This window comes from Hypanus sabinus, chromosome 7 (genome assembly GCF_030144855.1).
Source record: "Hypanus sabinus isolate sHypSab1 chromosome 7, sHypSab1.hap1, whole genome shotgun sequence".
Lineage (NCBI taxonomy): Eukaryota > Metazoa > Chordata > Chondrichthyes > Myliobatiformes > Dasyatidae > Hypanus > Hypanus sabinus.
The window spans coordinates 182,009,438-182,026,341 of NC_082712.1; the positions used below are offsets into that span (position 1 = coordinate 182,009,438).

The 16,904-nt window shown below is 39.0% G+C and overlaps 1 protein-coding gene across 4 annotated transcripts in view; it reads right to left on the reverse strand.

Moving 5' to 3' along the window:
* LOC132397464 (dispanin subfamily A member 2b-like) overlaps positions 1-16,904 on the reverse strand; it is a 93,334-nt gene that overhangs the window by 13,334 nt on the left and 63,096 nt on the right. The window contains exons 1-2 of one of the 4 annotated variants that reach the window (XR_009513384.1): positions 8,604-8,650; positions 4,188-4,283 (exon numbers count right to left, since the gene is read on the reverse strand). The exons of 1 other annotated variant lie outside the window; for it this stretch is intronic. The gene's annotated coding sequence lies outside the window, so the exon portion shown is untranslated. Of the gene's footprint in view, positions 1-4,187; positions 4,284-8,337; positions 8,472-8,603; positions 8,702-16,904 lie in introns of those variants that run through there. 2 more of the 4 variants (XR_009513385.1, XR_009513383.1) reach the window with 2 other exon arrangements.

Below are 16,904 nucleotides of genomic sequence, written 5' to 3' on the forward strand. Positions count from 1 at the left end.
ACCAAAGTACCAGTTCAACTCATGTTCCCCAGAATGCTTGCACATTTCTTCCATACCTTTCCCTGAGAACATATGTTTCCAAATGAAGCCTCCAATTTCCTACCTGATAGCCTCATAATTCCCCTTTCTCCAATTAAATGTTTTTCTAACTTGTCTGTTCCTATCTCTCTCCAATGCTATTGAAAAGGAGATAGAATTATGATCATTATCTCCAAAGTACTCTCCCACCGACAGATCTGATACCTGACCAGGTTCATTTCCCAATACCAAATCAAGTATAGCCTCTCTCTTGTAGGCTTATCTACATACTGTGTCAAGAAACCTTCCTGAACACACCTAACAAACTCAACCCCATCTAAGCCCCTTACTCTAGGGAGATGCCAATTGATATTTGGGTAATTAAAGTCTCCCATCATGACAACTCTTATTATTACACCTTTCCAGGATCTGTTTCCCTATCTGCTCCTCAATATCCCTGTTACTATTAGGTGACCTATAGAAAAAAAAACAGTAAAGTTATTGACCCCTTCCTATTCCTAACCTCCACCCACAGAGACTCTGTAGACAATCCCTCCATGGCGTCCACCTTTTCTGTAGCCACGACACTATCTCTGATCAACAGTGCCACACTCCCACGTCTTTTGCCTCACTCCCTGTCCTTTCTGAAACATCTAAAACTTGGCACTTGAAGTAACCAATCCTCTCCCTAGCCATCCAAGTCTCTGTAATGGCCACCACATCATATCTCCAAGTACTGATCCACGCTCTAAGCTCACCTGCTTTGTTCACAACACTCCTTGCATTAAAATAGACACATCTCAAGCCTTCAGTCTGAGTGCATCCCTTTTCTATCACCTCTATCACCTGCCTATCCTCCCTGTCGCACTGGGAGCCAACCTCCTCTTCCCTAGTCTCTTCAGTTCGGTTTCCAACCCCCAACAGTTCTAGTTTAAACTCTCCCCAGTAGCCTTGGCAAACCTCCCCGCCAGTATATTGGTCCCCCTGGGATTCAAGTGCAACTGGTCATTTTTGTAAGGTCACGCCTGCCCCAAAAGAGGTCCCCACTCATTTATTCTCCACCTCACTCTATTCCTATACTCACTGTCAATGGCACAGGCAGTAATCCTGAGATTGCTACCTTTGCAGTCCTGCTTCTCAATTCCTTTTTTCCTTTTTCAATATTTTTAATAATTTCTACATAGAAGAATAGAGTTCAAGAAAATACATATTATCAAACAAAAGAAAGATATAATAATACCAAATACATTGTTTGAATTACATTGATAAACTCCTTACAAATTACTCTAATCTACATGAATGTAGAGTATGTTGAGATATGAATAATTTTTTTTATATAGAAAAAAGAAATCTATACCCACTACCAAAGCTGAAGTTGTTTGGTTTAAAAAAAAAAGTGGGGGGGAAGAAACCTTATCAGGTTGTGAAATATGCTATTAACCAGCAACTGTACTTTAACGGGAAATCAAAGGTTTATCAAACTCTTATCTATGTCTCTGGTAGGTCGAATTAAAGTTATTAAAATGTATATCCTTCCTAAATTTTATACTTATTTCAATCTATTCCAATTTTTATTTCTGTAGCTTTTTTGACTCATTAGATTCTATTATTTTGTCCTATCTATGGAAGGGCAAATGTTCTAGACTTAATAAAGCTTACCTCCAAAAATCTAAAAAAAAGGTGGTATGGCTTTACCTAACTTCTGTTTATACTATTGGGCAGCTAATATTTGCTGTCTTACTTTTTGGTCCTTTTTTAATCAGTCTGATTCTCCTAAATGGGTGGCAATAGAGTTGAACTCCACTAAGGATCTCTCTATTCCTGCACTACTTGGATCTGCACTCCCTTGTTGCTTGCCTAGACTAATTGTTAATCCTCTTATTAGACATTCTGAGAATATGGGCCGTATAGAAAATGTAATTGTCTTCATGATTTCTCTCTTTCTAGTCCTATCTTTGCATAATCATCTTTTCTTACCTTCTATGCAAGATTCAACATTTCATGATTGGTATAGAATGGGCATCAGGGACTTTGAAGATCTTTTCATTGATAATCGTTTTGCAACTTTCCAACAACTTTCTGCAAAGTTCAATCTATCTAATGCCCACTTTAGATACCTTCAAATTAGACATTTCATTAATCCTTTATTATCCAATGATAATATCCAATTCTCGATGCCTGAAAAAAAACATTGTGGACCTGTTTCTTTCTATTAATCCATTGGGCAAAAGTTTAATATCTTTTATTCGTGATAAGTTAGTGACCCTAAGGAGTACCCCCTTTGATAAAATTAGAACTGCTTAGGAGCTTGATTTAAATATTTCTTTATCTGATGTGGTTTGGGACTCAATTCTCAAGTCAATTAATTCAACCTCTCTATGTGCTCGCCACAGTCTTTTACAGTTTAAGGTTGTACATAGGGCTCACATGTCCAAATCTTAATTGTCCAGATTTTACCCTGATATCAGTCCTGTTTGTGACAAGTGTAAAGGTGGCGAGGCTTCTCTTATCCATATGTACTGGGCCTGTACTAATCTAGAGAAATTTTGAAGAGAAGTCTTTTTAACTTTGTCCCATATTCTTAATTGCCATTTAGAACCTAATCCTCTGCTTGCTCTTTTTGGTACCTTGGGTGAGGCAGATATACATTTGGGTCTAACTAAACATCCAACATTATCTTTTGACTCTCTTATGGCTAGAGGCTTAATTCTTAGCTGGAGAGATGTTGACCCACCCACCCATGCTCAATGGCTTAATGATATTATGTCCGGTTTTGACCTTTAAAAAATTCACTACTCGCTTCTCAACTCGGACATAAAATTTCAAAAGCTGTGGGGACCTTTTCTTGAATACTTCCACAACTCCTCTTTAGATTAAGTCTATTTTCTTTAATCCCTTACTTTCAGCTTGTTTTTCTTAAGTTCTGTGGTTTTCTTTTTGTTTGAAATTTCATGTTAGTTTTGGTAGCAGGCATTATTATTCTTTGTTTTTATTTATATTTACAGTTTTGGGGGTTTGGATATGCCAATTTTTTTTTACATATAACCATACCACAATTACAGCATGGAAACAGGCCATTTCGGCTCTTCTAGTCCATGCCAAATGCTTACTCTCTCCTATTCCCACCGACCTGCACTCAACCCATAACCCTCCATTCCTTTCCTGTCCATATACCTATCCAATTTTGCTTTAAATGTCAATACCGAAACTGCCTCTACCACTTCCACTGGAAGCTCATTCCACACAGCTACCAATCTCTGAATAAAGAAATTCCCCCTCATGTTACCCTTAAACTTTTGCCCCCAAAGTCTCAACTCATGTCCTCTTGTTTGAATATCCCCTACTCGCAATGTAAAAAAGCCTATCCACCTCAACTCCACCTATCCCCCTCATAATTTTAAATACCTCTATCAAGTTCCCCTCAACCTTCTACGCTCCAAAGAATAAACACCTAATTTGTTCAACCTTTCTCTGTAACTTAGATGCTGAAACCCAGGTAACATTCTAGTAAATCTCTTCTGTACTCTCTATTTTGTTGACATTTTTCTGATAATTTGGTGACCAAGAACTGTACACTAAATTCCAAATTTGGCCTCACCAATGCCTTGTACAATTTTAACATTACATCCCAACTCCTATACTCAATGCTCTGATTTATAAAGGCCAGCATACCAAAAGCTTTCTTCGCCACCCTATCCACATGAGATTCCACCTTCAGGAAACTATGCACCATTATTCCTAGATCACTCTGTTCTACTGCATTCCTCAATTCCCTACCATTTATGTCCTATTTTGATTAGTCCTACCAAAATGTAGCACCTCACACTTATCAGCATTAAACTCCATCTGTCATCTTTCAGCCCACTCTTCTAACTGGCCTAAATCTCTCCAAGCTTTGAAAACCTACTTCATTATCCATGATGCCACCTATCTTAGTGTAATATGCATACTTGCTAATCCAATTTACCACCCCATCATCCAGATCATTAATGTATATGACAAACAACATTGGACCCAATACAGATCCCTGAGGCACACCACTAGTCACCGGCCTCCAACCTGACAAACAGTTATCCACCACTACTCTCTGGCATCTCCCATCCAGCCACTGTTGAATCCATTTTACTGCTTCAATACTAATACCTAACGATTGAACCTTCCTAACTAACCTTCTGTGTGGAACCTTGTCAAAGGCCTTACTGAAGCCAATGAGTAAGTCCATAAGTAACATCCACTGCTTTACCATCGTCAACTTTCCTAGTAACCTGTTCAAAAAAAAATTCAATAAAATTTGTCAAACATGACCTTTCACGCACAAATTGATGTTAACTGTTCCTAATCAGGCCCTGTCTATTCAGATATACCATCTCTAAGTATACTTTCTATTAATTTACCCACCACTGACGTCAAACTTTCAGGCTGTTAATTGCCAGGTTTACTCTTGGAACCCCTTTTAAACAATGGAACCACATGAGCAATATGCCAGTCCTCCTTTACATCTTGTAAAGGCTGGCCTGGATTTTTTTTCCATGGGAGGGTGGGGAGGATACTAACTTTACATGATTTTATTCTGGGTGTTATTTCCTTATTGTTTTGAACTATATAATTGATATGTTTATTTTGCACTGTATTAATCTTCATTGGGTTTTTGCTTGTGGTTGTAGAAATGTATAACAAATCAATAAAAAAAGAAAATAATTCAAAAACAGTCCCCACAAATTTTGAAAAGGTTAGATTCAGAAATTGAACAAATCTTTTCTAAATTTAAGCATGCTATATAAAAAGGTTAAAATTATAAAAAGGTTTCAAATTAAGAGTTTCATCTAATAAATTCTTATCAGGACTTTTAGGAAATGTATATAATTGAGATTGCAAAAAGTCTCTAATTTGTAAATATTGAAAAAAGTGGGTTTTTGGTCAATTATATTTAGTTGACAGTTGTTTGAACGAAGAAACTTCCTCCAACAAACAGATCCTGGAAACATTTAATACCCAATCTATCCCATTATTTTAAAAACTACATCAGTCATAGAGGGCTTAAACAAATAATTAAGAAAAATGGGATTAGAAATGGAAAATCTTAATTAACCGGTGTTTTCTAAATTGTACCCAAATCCTCAAGGTATGTTTAACTACCACATTTTCAGTTATTTTACTTGAAGATAAAGGAAGTAAAGATCCCAAAAGAGAGATGATAGAGAATTTATTAACAGAGTTAGCTCCTAAAGAAACCCACCCTGAACAGTCCTCATGATTAATATAATATAACCAGAATGTAAGATTCTGTATATTAACTGCCCAATAATAAAACCTAAAATTTGGTAAAGCTAAACCTCCATTCTTTTTAACTTTCTGGAGATGAACTTTATTCAGTCGAGGATGTTTATTTTTTCATATATAAGAGGATAAAATAGAGTCAAGAGAATCAAAAAAGGATTTAGGAATAAAGACAGGTAAGGCCTGGAAGAGGTATATAAATTTGGGTAAGATATTCATTTTAGTAGAATTAATTCAGCCAATCAATGATAACGAAAGAGGTGACTAATTTGATAATGTTTGTTTTACATAATTTAATAAAGTAAGAAGTTTTTCTTTAGATAGGTATTTATAATTGGTAATTGTTACACCCAAATAAATTGGTTTCTTACAATTTTAAAAGGAAGATTAGTATTAGTTGATACCAAATTATTCAAAAGAAAAAGTTCACTGTTATGTAGGTTCAATTTATATCCAGAAAACTGGCTAAAGTGAGAGAGTAGAGCAAGTGCAGATGGTAACAGTCTCAACATTAGAAATAAAAAGCAGTAAGTCATCCGCATATAATGAAACTTTGAAGGAATTACCCTTCTGCAAAATACTAGTGATATCACTAGATTCTTGAAGGGCAATAGCTAAAGGTTCTAAGGCCAGGTCAAAGAGCAAAGGGCTCAAAGGACAACCTTTTCTGGTTCCACATTGAAGTTTAAATGGTTTAGAATTCTGGGAATTAATAAGAACCCAAGCAGAAGGAGATAAAGTAATTTAATCCATTGAGTAAAATTGGGTCCAAAATTAAATTTTTAAAAAAAATTTAAATAAATACTGCCATTCAACCCGATCAAAAGCCTTATCAGCATATAAGGATATTACACATTCCGATTTCTCCTTAGAAGGAGAATTTAATAACTGGCGAATATTAAAATGGGAATATTGGCTTTTAATATATCCAGTCTGATCATCAGAAATTATAGATGGTAGGATATTTTCAATCCTACAAACCAGAACTTTAGATAGGATTTTAGTATCAACATTAAGTAAGGAAATTGGTCTATGTGAAGAACATTCAGTTGAGTTCTTATTCTTTTTAAGAATAAGCGAAATAGAAGCTTCATAAAAAGATTGCAGTAACCTACCCAACTTAAAATAATCCAAAAAGACTACATAAATGAGGTATAAACAGTGAAGAAAATGCCTTATAAAAATTCTCCAGAAAATCCATCAGGACCTGAAGCCTTCCCTGAGTGCAGTGAATGTACAGCTTCAGTAATTTCTTCCTGAGAAATAGGTTGATACAACTGTTTTCGATCATCCACAGGAAGTGTAGGGATACTTAATTGGTCTAAAGTTATTCATTATAGTATCTTTAGGAGGGTCAGAACTATAAAGTTTAGAATAAAATTCTATAAAGGTATCATTTATTTCTAAATTATCAGTTGTCCTGACACCATTAGCTTTACAGATTTCTTTAATCTGTCATTTAGCAATATAAGTTTTAATCTGGTTAGCCAATAATTTACCTGTTTTATCTCCATGAATATAAAAATGACTTATCCTTTGGAGTTGAATTTCAATAGGATATGTTAATAAAAGATATTTAGTTTTAGTTTCAACCCATCTTTTATATAGAACAGGATATGAAGCCAAGGCATATTTTTGGTCTAATTGTTTCAGCTGATTGGCTAAATTAATTCTCTCTTTATTAGCTTTTTTCTTAACATGCAGTATAAGAGATGATTTGTCCTCTAATATGTGCCTTAAAGGCATCCCATATAACAAGGCTAGAAGTCTCCTCCACCATATTCTCTTCAAAAAAGAGAATAATTTGTCTCTCCAAGAACTTTATATTTATATAAAAAAAAACCTTGTCAGATAACAAAGTTAGATTAAAACGTCGGAATCTGTTTGAGGAAAACCAAGGAGATTTAAAGATAAAAACACAGGAGCATGATCAGAGATAGCAATCTCTTTCTATTCATGAGATTGAATGAGTAGAATTATTTGGCTATCTATTTAAAAAAACAATTCTGGAATACATATGAGGAACACGAGAAAAATGAATAGTCTCTATCTGTTGCATGTAGAAAGTGCCATACATCAACAATACCACATTTCATTAAAAATGAATGAATAAACAAAGCTGACTTATTAAGTGTCACTAGTTTAGAAGATGAGCAATCTAAAACTGGATCTAATCAGCAATTAGTCTCCTGCCATCACCAATAAGTATAAACTCAAATCAGGCTGAAACAAAAAAGCTCAAAGAATGCTGGGTCACTTATATTTGGGGCATATACATGAGCAAATACCATTAATTTATTTTCTAATTTCCCCTGATACTATAATAAAATGCCCATTAGTATCAGACTACCTTGTGTTGAACAAAGGGTACTGTATTATCTATATAAAAAAAATCAAAACTCCCCTAGACTTGGCCTGAAAACAAGTGAAAGTGTAATTCCCTCCATCAGCTAAAAAGGCATGAATTATCAGAGTTATGTATGTGAGTTCCTTGTTTTTTAAAAAAAAATTAATTGGGACCTTAAGTTTTTTAATATAGGCAAATTCTTATTTCATTTCACAGGGTGGTTTAACCCTTTCACGTTAAGACTAAGTAAGTTAGCAGTATAATCCATTTTTAATACTATTTAAAAGAAAAGTTAGAAGGATAATCCTTGAAATTATTAATAAAACTAAACAGTGACCTTTGAGATGAGATAACCAAGCAACAGGTTTGGCTAAGAATCCAAAACAGCTTCCGGGGGGGGAGAAACACAACTCCCCTCCCCCCTTCCAAAGAGAGAAAGTCGATGCCTACAGCTAATGACGATAACCCCCAGAGAACCTGCTGGCTTAGCTCCAAATTAATTTCAAGGTTAGAAGTATTCCAACCTAGTCAAAACAACAGATAAAAAAATAAGCACTTAATTCTGATATCAAGAATTCTAGAAAAATAATTATAATATAAAATAATATGAACACATGAAGTATTGGCTCATTAAAGTCTTATTCTCGAAATAAAGCCTTAAAAGGTTCGAAAAGAGAGGTGACTACAAGGCTTACCAAAGGTAAAATACTCAGTTATTCATGTAAAAAAAATAATAGTCAATTTTCTGACTTTAAAAATTTCCGAGCCTCTAAACTCGAACGGAACCATTCCTTCGAACAATCCTCAGTGTAATTCTGAGCTGAGCCGGATATCGTAAAGAAGGTTTAAAATTTGTTTAACAGCTCTGACGTGACACTTTTAAACTTGGCACACTCCCTCATGATCTCTGCTGAGAAATCCTCACAATCCTAATCTTCTTGCCATTGTTAATCAATCATACCTTTCCAATGGGATTCACGAATTATAAGGTCCTTTGTTTGAAATTCGTGGAAGTAGATTATTACTGAACAAGGTCTATTTCCAAGCAGTCTATTCCCAGGCACTCTGTGAGCTTGGTCAATCATTGGTGTCAATTTTAAAATATTAGGGAATAGCTGAACCAGAAAGTTTGCAAAGAATTCCATGGGGCAATCACCTTCAGTTAACTCTTCGAGACCAAGAATTTGTAAGTTATTTCTTCTGCTTCTGTTTTCTAGATCAGTAATCTTCTGTCTTAATTCTTCATTATCCTTGGATTGTTTTTCATAATGCTTTTGCAGGTCATCCATTTTCTCATCCAGAATCAACAGGATTTCTTCATTCTCTTTTATTCATTTATCATGCTCAGTTAAGGTTTTTGGAATAGAATCCAGTTATATACCTAATAGTTTAATTCCAGAGTTGAGTTGCTGAAACTCTTCAGAGGATTCTTTTCTGAATCGCTGAAATTCCTCGGAAGTTTCTTTACTGTGTTTTTGCAGCGATTCAATAATAGAATCCAATGACGTAGAAGGATCTTTTTTAGTACCTTTAACAGTTTTTTGTAGCCATGGTAAGACAGTGTCACGTTAAAAAGTAAGGTTTCACATCAGGTTGGAAAATAAAAAAAAGTAAACTAGGAGCAGCTGAAAAAGCTGCTATTCCATCCACAGCCAGCAGAGAAGTTGCCTCAGATTCCTTTCTAACTCCCTGTAGTCTTTTTTTCAGGACCTCTTCCCTTTTCCTACCTATGCCATTGGTACCAATATGTACCACGTCCTCTGGCTGTTCTCCCTCCCACCGAAGGATATCTTGGATGCAATCAGAAACATCCTGGACCCTGGCACCTGGGAGGCAAACTACCATCCGAGTTTCTCTCCTGCATCCACAGAATCGCCTGTCTGACCCCTTAACTATAGGGTCCCCTATCACTCCTGCCTTCCTCTTCCTTTCCCTACCCTTCTGAGCCACAGGGCCAGACTCTGTGCCAGAAGCATGGCCACTGTTGCTTCCCCCAGGTAGGCTGTCCTCCCCAACAGAACTCAAACAAAAGTACTTATTGTTAAGGGGTACAACCACAGTGGTACTCTCTAGTACCTGACTCTTCCCCTTCACTCTCCTGACTGTGACCCATTTCTCTGTCCCCCGTGGCCCTGGGGTGACCACCTGCCTGTAACTACTCTATCACCACCTCGCTCTCCCTGACTAGGCGAAGGTCATCGAGCTGCATCTCCAGTTCCCTAACTTGATCCCTCAGGAGCTGCAGTTTGACACATCAGGTGCTGATATGGCTATCTGGGATGCTGGGAGACTCCAGGGCCCCCACACCTAACACCGAGGGCAGAAAACAGGCCTCACACACATACTTCCTATCTCACCTCGTCTCGTTACTGCCTAAGCCCGTTGAGCCAAAGCCCTATCACTCTGCTGCCTCTCACTCCGCTGCCCGCTGGATATGGCAGTCTTTTTAAACCTTTCGCACTCTATTGGCAGACGTCAAGCACCTGCGCAGTCTTGCCTCTCTTTAACCCGAGTAGTAAAACACTGCCTTTGCTCCGAAAAATCAGCAGTTCACTCGCAGCCTTCTTGCTCTGATTTGCTTTAGAAATTTCTTAGGGTTACCCATAGCCCTCTATTTTTCTGAGCTCCATGTACCTATCCAGGAGCCTCTTAAAAGACCCTATCGTATCCACCTCCACCACTGTCGCCAGCAGCCCATTCCATGCACTCACTACTCTCTGCATAAAAACCTACCCCTGACATCTCCTCTGCACCTATTTCCAAGCACCTTAAAACTGTGCCCTCTCATGCTAGCCTTTTCAGCCCTGGGAAAAAGCCTCAGACTATCCACATGATTAATGCCTCTCATCATCTTATACTCTATCAGGGTACCTCTCAACCCCCACCACAGGAAGGAGAAAAGGCCAAGTTTCTTCAACCTATTCTCATGAGGCATGCCCCCCAATCCAGGCAATATCCTTGTAAATCTCGTCTGCACCCTTTCTATAGTTTCCACAACCTTCCTGTAGTGAGGGGATCAGAAATGAGCACAGTACTCCAAATGGGGTCTGACCAGGGTCCTATATAGCTATAATATTACCTTTTGGCTCTTAAACTCAATCCCATGGTTGTTGAAGCCCAATGCATCGTATATCTTCTTAACCATAGAGTCAAACTGCACAGCAGTTTTGAGTGTCCTATGGACTCGGATCCTCCACACTGCCAACAATCTTAACATTAATACTATATTCTACCATCATATTTGACCTACCAAAATGAAGCACCTCACATTTACCTGGGTGATAACTGCACCCTAGGGTTCTGAAAAAGGTAGTATTACAGATCGTGGTGGTATTAGAAATGATCTTTGAAAAATCATTGGACTCTGACACAGTGCCAGAGAACTGGAAAATTGCAAATGTTATTCCACTCCTTAAAGGAGGAAGGCAGCAGAAAAGAAATTATAGATCTGCTAGCCTGACCTCAGTGGTTGGGAAGATGTTAGAGTCACTTGTTAAGGATGAGGTGATGGAATACTTGGACAAGATAGCACAGACTCATCATGGTTCCCTTCAGGGAAAATCCTGCCTGATGAACCTGTTGGAATTCCTTGAGGAGATTACTAGTAGGATAGATAAAGTGTATAGATGCAGTGGATTTTGTATATTTAGACTTTCAGAAGGCCTTTGACAAGGTTCCACATTTGAGGCTGCTTACCAAGTTAAGAGCCCATGGTATTGCAAGAAAGTTACTGGCATTATTAGAGTATTGACTAATTGGTAGGAGGCAGTGTGTGGGATTAAAAGGATGTTTTTCTGGTTGGCAGCCAGTGACTAATGGTGTTCTGTAGGGGTTGGTGTTAATACCATTTCTTTTTATGCTGTATATCAATGATTTAGATAATGTAATGGATAGCTTTGTTGCCAAGTTTGCAGATGATACCAAGGTTTGTGGAGGGGCAGGTAGTGTTGAAGAAACAGGTAGGATGCAGAAGGACAGATTAGCAGAATGGGAAAGAATGTGGCAAGTGAAATACAATATTGGAAAATACATGGTCATGCACTTTGGTAGTAGAAATGAATGTGTGGACTATTTTCTAAATCAGGAGAAACTCCAAAAATCTGGGATGCATAGGGACTTGGGAGTCCTTGTGCAGAACACTCTAAAGGCTAACTTGTAGGCTAAGGTGGTGGTGAGGAAGGCAAATACAATGTTAGCATTCATTTCAAGAGCTCTAGAATACAAGAGCAAGGATGTGACGCTAAGGCTTTTTAAGACACTGGTGAGGCCTCACCTTCAGAATTGTGAACAACTTTGGGCCCCTCATCTTAGAAAAGATGTGAAGCGTTGGAGAGGGTCCAGAGGAGGTTCATAAAGATGATTCCAGGAATGAAATCAAAGGTTTGTACATGATAGAAATGATCTCAGGTGCATCTATTTCAATGCAAGGAGTATTATAGGTAAGGCAGATGAGCTTAGGGCGTGAATTGGCACATGGGATTACAACATTATTGCTATTAGTGAGACTTGGTTGCAGGAGGGGCAGTACTGGCAGAATAATGTTCTGGGGTTCTGTTGTTTCAGATGTAATAGTGGAGGAGGGATGAAAGGGAGAGGAGTGGCATTACTAGTCAGGGAAAATATCACAGCTGTACATAAACAGGACAGCCCGGAGGGCTTGTCTACAGAGGGTGGAGCTGAGGAACGGGAAAGGTGTGACCACACTAATAGGGTTGTATTATAGACCGCCCAATAGTCAGAGAATTGGAGGAGCAAATCTGTAGAGAGATAACAGACCGATGTAAGAAACAAAGTTGTAATAGTAGGGGATTTTAACTTTCAACATATTGCCTGGGACTCCCACACTCTGAAAGTGCTAGATGGCTTGGAATTTGTCAAATGTGTTCAGGAAAGTTTTCTAAATCAATATATATAGGTACCTACGAGACGGGATGCAGATCTCCTATTAGGGAACCAGACAGGTCAGGTGACAGAAGTATGTGTAGGCAAATATTTTGGGTCCAGTTTCGAGTTAATTATGGATAAGGATTGGTCTGGTCCTCGAGTTGAGGTTCTAAATTGGAGAAGAAGCAATTTTGTGAAAATGAGAAAGGATCTAGGAAGTGGATTGGGATAAGTTGTTTTCTGGCAAGGATGTGTTCAGTAAGTGGAAGGCCTTCAAAGGTGAAATTTTGAGAGTGCAGAGTTTGCATGTTCCTGCCAGGATTAAAGGCAAAGTTAACAGGCATAGGGAACCTTGGTTTTCAAGGGATATTGGCAATCTGGCTAAGAAAAAGAGAGAGATGTATATCAGGTATAGGCAACAAGGAACAAATGAGGTACTTGAAGAGTATAAAAAATGTAAGATAATACTAAAGAAGGAAATCAGGAAGGCAAAAAGAAGAAATGAAGTTGCTTTGGCAGATAACGTGAAGGTAAACCTGAAGGGTTTCTACAAGTATATTAAGAATAAAAGGATAGTAAGGGACAAAATTGATCCTCTAAGATCAGAGTGGTTGTCTATGTGTGGAGCCTCATGAGATGGGGGAGATCTTAAACAGTTTATTTGCATCAGTATTTACTCAGGAAACTGGCATAGCGTATATGGAAGGAAGGGAAACAAACAGTAGTGTCATGGAACATATAGAGATTAAAGAGGAGGAGGTACTTGCTGCCTTACAGCGAATAAAGGTAGATAGATGCCCCAGGCCTGACATATTTCCGCGGACCTTGAGAGAGACTAGTGTAGAAATTGCAGGGGCTGTGGCAAAAGCCTTAGCCATGGGTGAGGTGCCAGAGAATTGGATGGTAGCTCATGTTGTTCCATTGTTTAAAAAAGGCTCCAAAAGTAAACCAGGTAATTACAGGCCGGTGAGCCTGACATCAGTAGTAGGTAAATTATCAGAAGGTGTTCTGAGAGATCGAATATACAAGTATTTGGACAGCCAAGGGCTGATTAAGGATAGTCAGCAGAGCTTTGTGCATGGTAGATTGTATTTAATGAATCTTGTAGAGTTTTTTGAGGAGGTTACCAAGAAAGTAGATGAAGCAAAGGCTGTAGATGTTGTCTACATGGAATTTAATAAGGCCTTTGACAAGGTCTCACATAGGAGGTTAGTTCAGAAGGTTCAGGCACTCAGTATCCGTGGAGAGGTTGTAAACTGGATTTGAAATTGGCTGTGTAGGAGAAGATAGGGTGGTAGTGGATGATTGCTTCTCAGACTGGAGGCCTGTGACTAGTGTGCCTCAGGGATCTGTGCTGGGACCATTGTTGTTTGTTGTATATATCAATGATCTAGCTGATAATGTGGTAAATTGGATCAGCAAGTTTGCTGATGACACTAAGATTGGAGGCATTGTGGAAAGCGAGGAAGGCTTTCAAAGCTTGCAGAGGGATCTGGACCAACTGGAAAAATGGGCCAGAAAATGGCAGATGGAATTTAATGCAGACAAGTGTGAGGTGTTGCATTTTGGAAGGACAAATCAAGGTAGGACATACACAGTAAATGGCAGGGCACTGAGGAGTGCGGAAGAACAAAGGGATGTGGGAGTTCAGATACATAATTCCCTGAAAGTGGCATCACAGGTAGACCAGGTTGCAAAGAAGGCTTCTGGCATCCTGGCATTCATAAATCGAAGTATTGAGTATAGGAGTTGGGATGTTATGGTGAGGTTGTATAAGACATTGGTGAGGCCAAATTTGGAGTATTGTGTGCAGTTCTGGTCACCTAACTATAGGAAGGATATCAGTAAGATTGAAAGAGTGCAGAGAAGATTTACTAGGATGTTGTTACGTCTTCAAGAGGTGAGTTACAGGGAAAGATTGAACAAGTTAGGACTTTATTCCTTGGAGTGTAGAAGAATGAGGGGGGTATTTAATGGAGGTTTACAATTATGAGGGGTATAGACAGAGTAAATGCAAGTCAGCTCTTTCCACTTATATTACAAGAGATAAATATGAGAGGACTTGGCTTTAGGCTGAAAGGGGAAAGGCTTAGGGGGAACATTAGGGAGAACTTCTTCACTCAGAGTGGTGGGAGTGTGGAATGAGCTGCCATCTGACATGGCAAGTGCAGGCTCACTCTTAAGTTTTAAGAATAAATTGGATATATACATGGATGGGAGAGGTCTGGAGGGTTATGGACTGGGTGCAGGTCAATAGGACTAGTGGAATAAAGTTTCGGCACATACTAGAAGGGCCGAATGGCCTGTTTTCTGTGCTGTAGTGTTCTGTTGTTCTATGGAAAGGGTTATCTTACAAGGTACATTTGATGGCTCTGGGTCTGTACTCGCTGGAATTCAGAAGGATGAAGTGGGTTCTTGTTGAAACCTTTGGAATGTTGAAAGGGTTAGACAGTATATTTGGAAAAGTTGTTTCCCATGGTGGGAGAGTCTAGGACAAGAGGACACAGCCTCAGGAAAGAGGTGTACCCTTTCAAAATAGAGATGCAGAGAAATTTCTTTAACCTAAGGGTGGTAAATTTGTGGAATTTGTTGCCACATGCAGCTTCTGGCCAGATCATTGGGTGTACTTAAGGCAGAAATTGATAGGTTCTTGATTGGACATAGCATTAAAGGTTACGGGGAGAAGGCTGGGAACTGGGGTTGAGGCAGAGGGGAAAAAAAAGGTTCAGCCATGATTGAATGGTGGAGCAGACTCAATGGGCCATGTGGCCCAATTCTGCCTCTATGGCTTCTGGTCTTATGGTCTTTTATCCTATCTGGACCAGATGATTTCATTGCATTCACCCTCCTGAAGGCAGCTTCAGATACTTAGAACATAGAACTCTACTGCACATTACAGGTCCTTTGGCCCAGAATGTTGTGCTGACCCATGTAACAGGCTCTAGAAACTGCCTAGAATTTTGCTAACATATTGCCTTCTATTTTTCAAAGCTCCATCTACCTATGCAGGAGTCTCTTAAGTCCCTACTATACCTTCCTCTACCACCTTAGCTGGCAGTGCATTCCACACACCAAGCACCTTCTGTGTGAAAAACATACCTCTGACATCCCCCTTGTTCCTGCTTCCAAGCATCTTAAAGCTATGCCTCCTTGTGTTAGCCATTTCAGCCCTGGGGAAAGCCTCTGGCTATCCACATGATCAATCCCTATCATCATCTTATACACCTCTATCAGGTCACTTCTCATCCACTGTCGCTCCTAGGAGCAATTTGGTAGGAATATTCCAAACAGGACATACATGGTAAATGGTAGGGCATTGAAGAATGCAGTAGAACAGAGTGCTCTAGGAATAATGGTGCATAGTACCCTGAAGGTGGATAGGGTGGTGAAGAAAACTTTTGGTATGTTGGCCTTTATAAATCAGAGCACTGAGTATAGGAGTTGGGATGTAATGTTAAAATTGTACAAGGCATTGGTAAGGCAATATTTGGAGTATTGTGTACAGTTCTGGTCACCGAATTATAGGAAAGATGTCAACAAAATAGAGAGAGTACAGAGAAGATTTACTAGAATGTTACCTGGGTTTCAGCAGCTAAGTTAGAGGGAAAGATTGAACAAGTTAGGTCTTTATTCTTTGGAGCGTAGAAGGTTGAGGGGGGACTTGATAGAGGTATTTAAAATTGAGGGGGATAGATATAGTTGACATGGCTAGGCTTTTTCCATTGCAAGTAGGGGAGATTCAAACAAGAGGACATGAGTTGAGACGTGGGGCAAAAGTTTAAGGGTAACATGAGGAGGAATTTCTTTACTCAGAGATTGGTAGCTGTGTGGAATGAGCTTCCAGTAGAAGTGGTAGAGGCAGGTTCGGTATTGTCATTTAAAGCAAAATTGGATAGGTATATGGACAGGAAAGGAATGGAGGATTATGGACTAAGTGCGGGTCAGTGGGATTAGGTGAGAGTAAGTGTTTGGCACGGACTAGAAGGGCCGAGATGGCCTGTTTCTGTGCTGTAATTGTTATATGGTTATATAAAAGGCCAAGTTCACTCGACCTATGGCTGTACATTTTTTCCATAGGTGCTGCCTGGCCTGCTGAGTTCCTCCAGCATTTTGTGTGTGTTGATCCAATTCCTTTACTCAGTGCCCTGACTAATGAAGGTCAGCATGTGAAAAGCTCTTTACATTAATCTATTTATCTGTCAGATTGCTTTCAGCAAACTGTGTACATATCCCAGGTCTCTCTCTTCTATCTAGTGCCCTACCATTCAAAGTAAAAGCCTTACACTGGTTTGCCTTTCAAAAATGCATAACTTCAGGATAATTAGGTAGAGGGTTGGACCACTCCAGGACAATGCAGGGAATTTATGCTCATAGACAA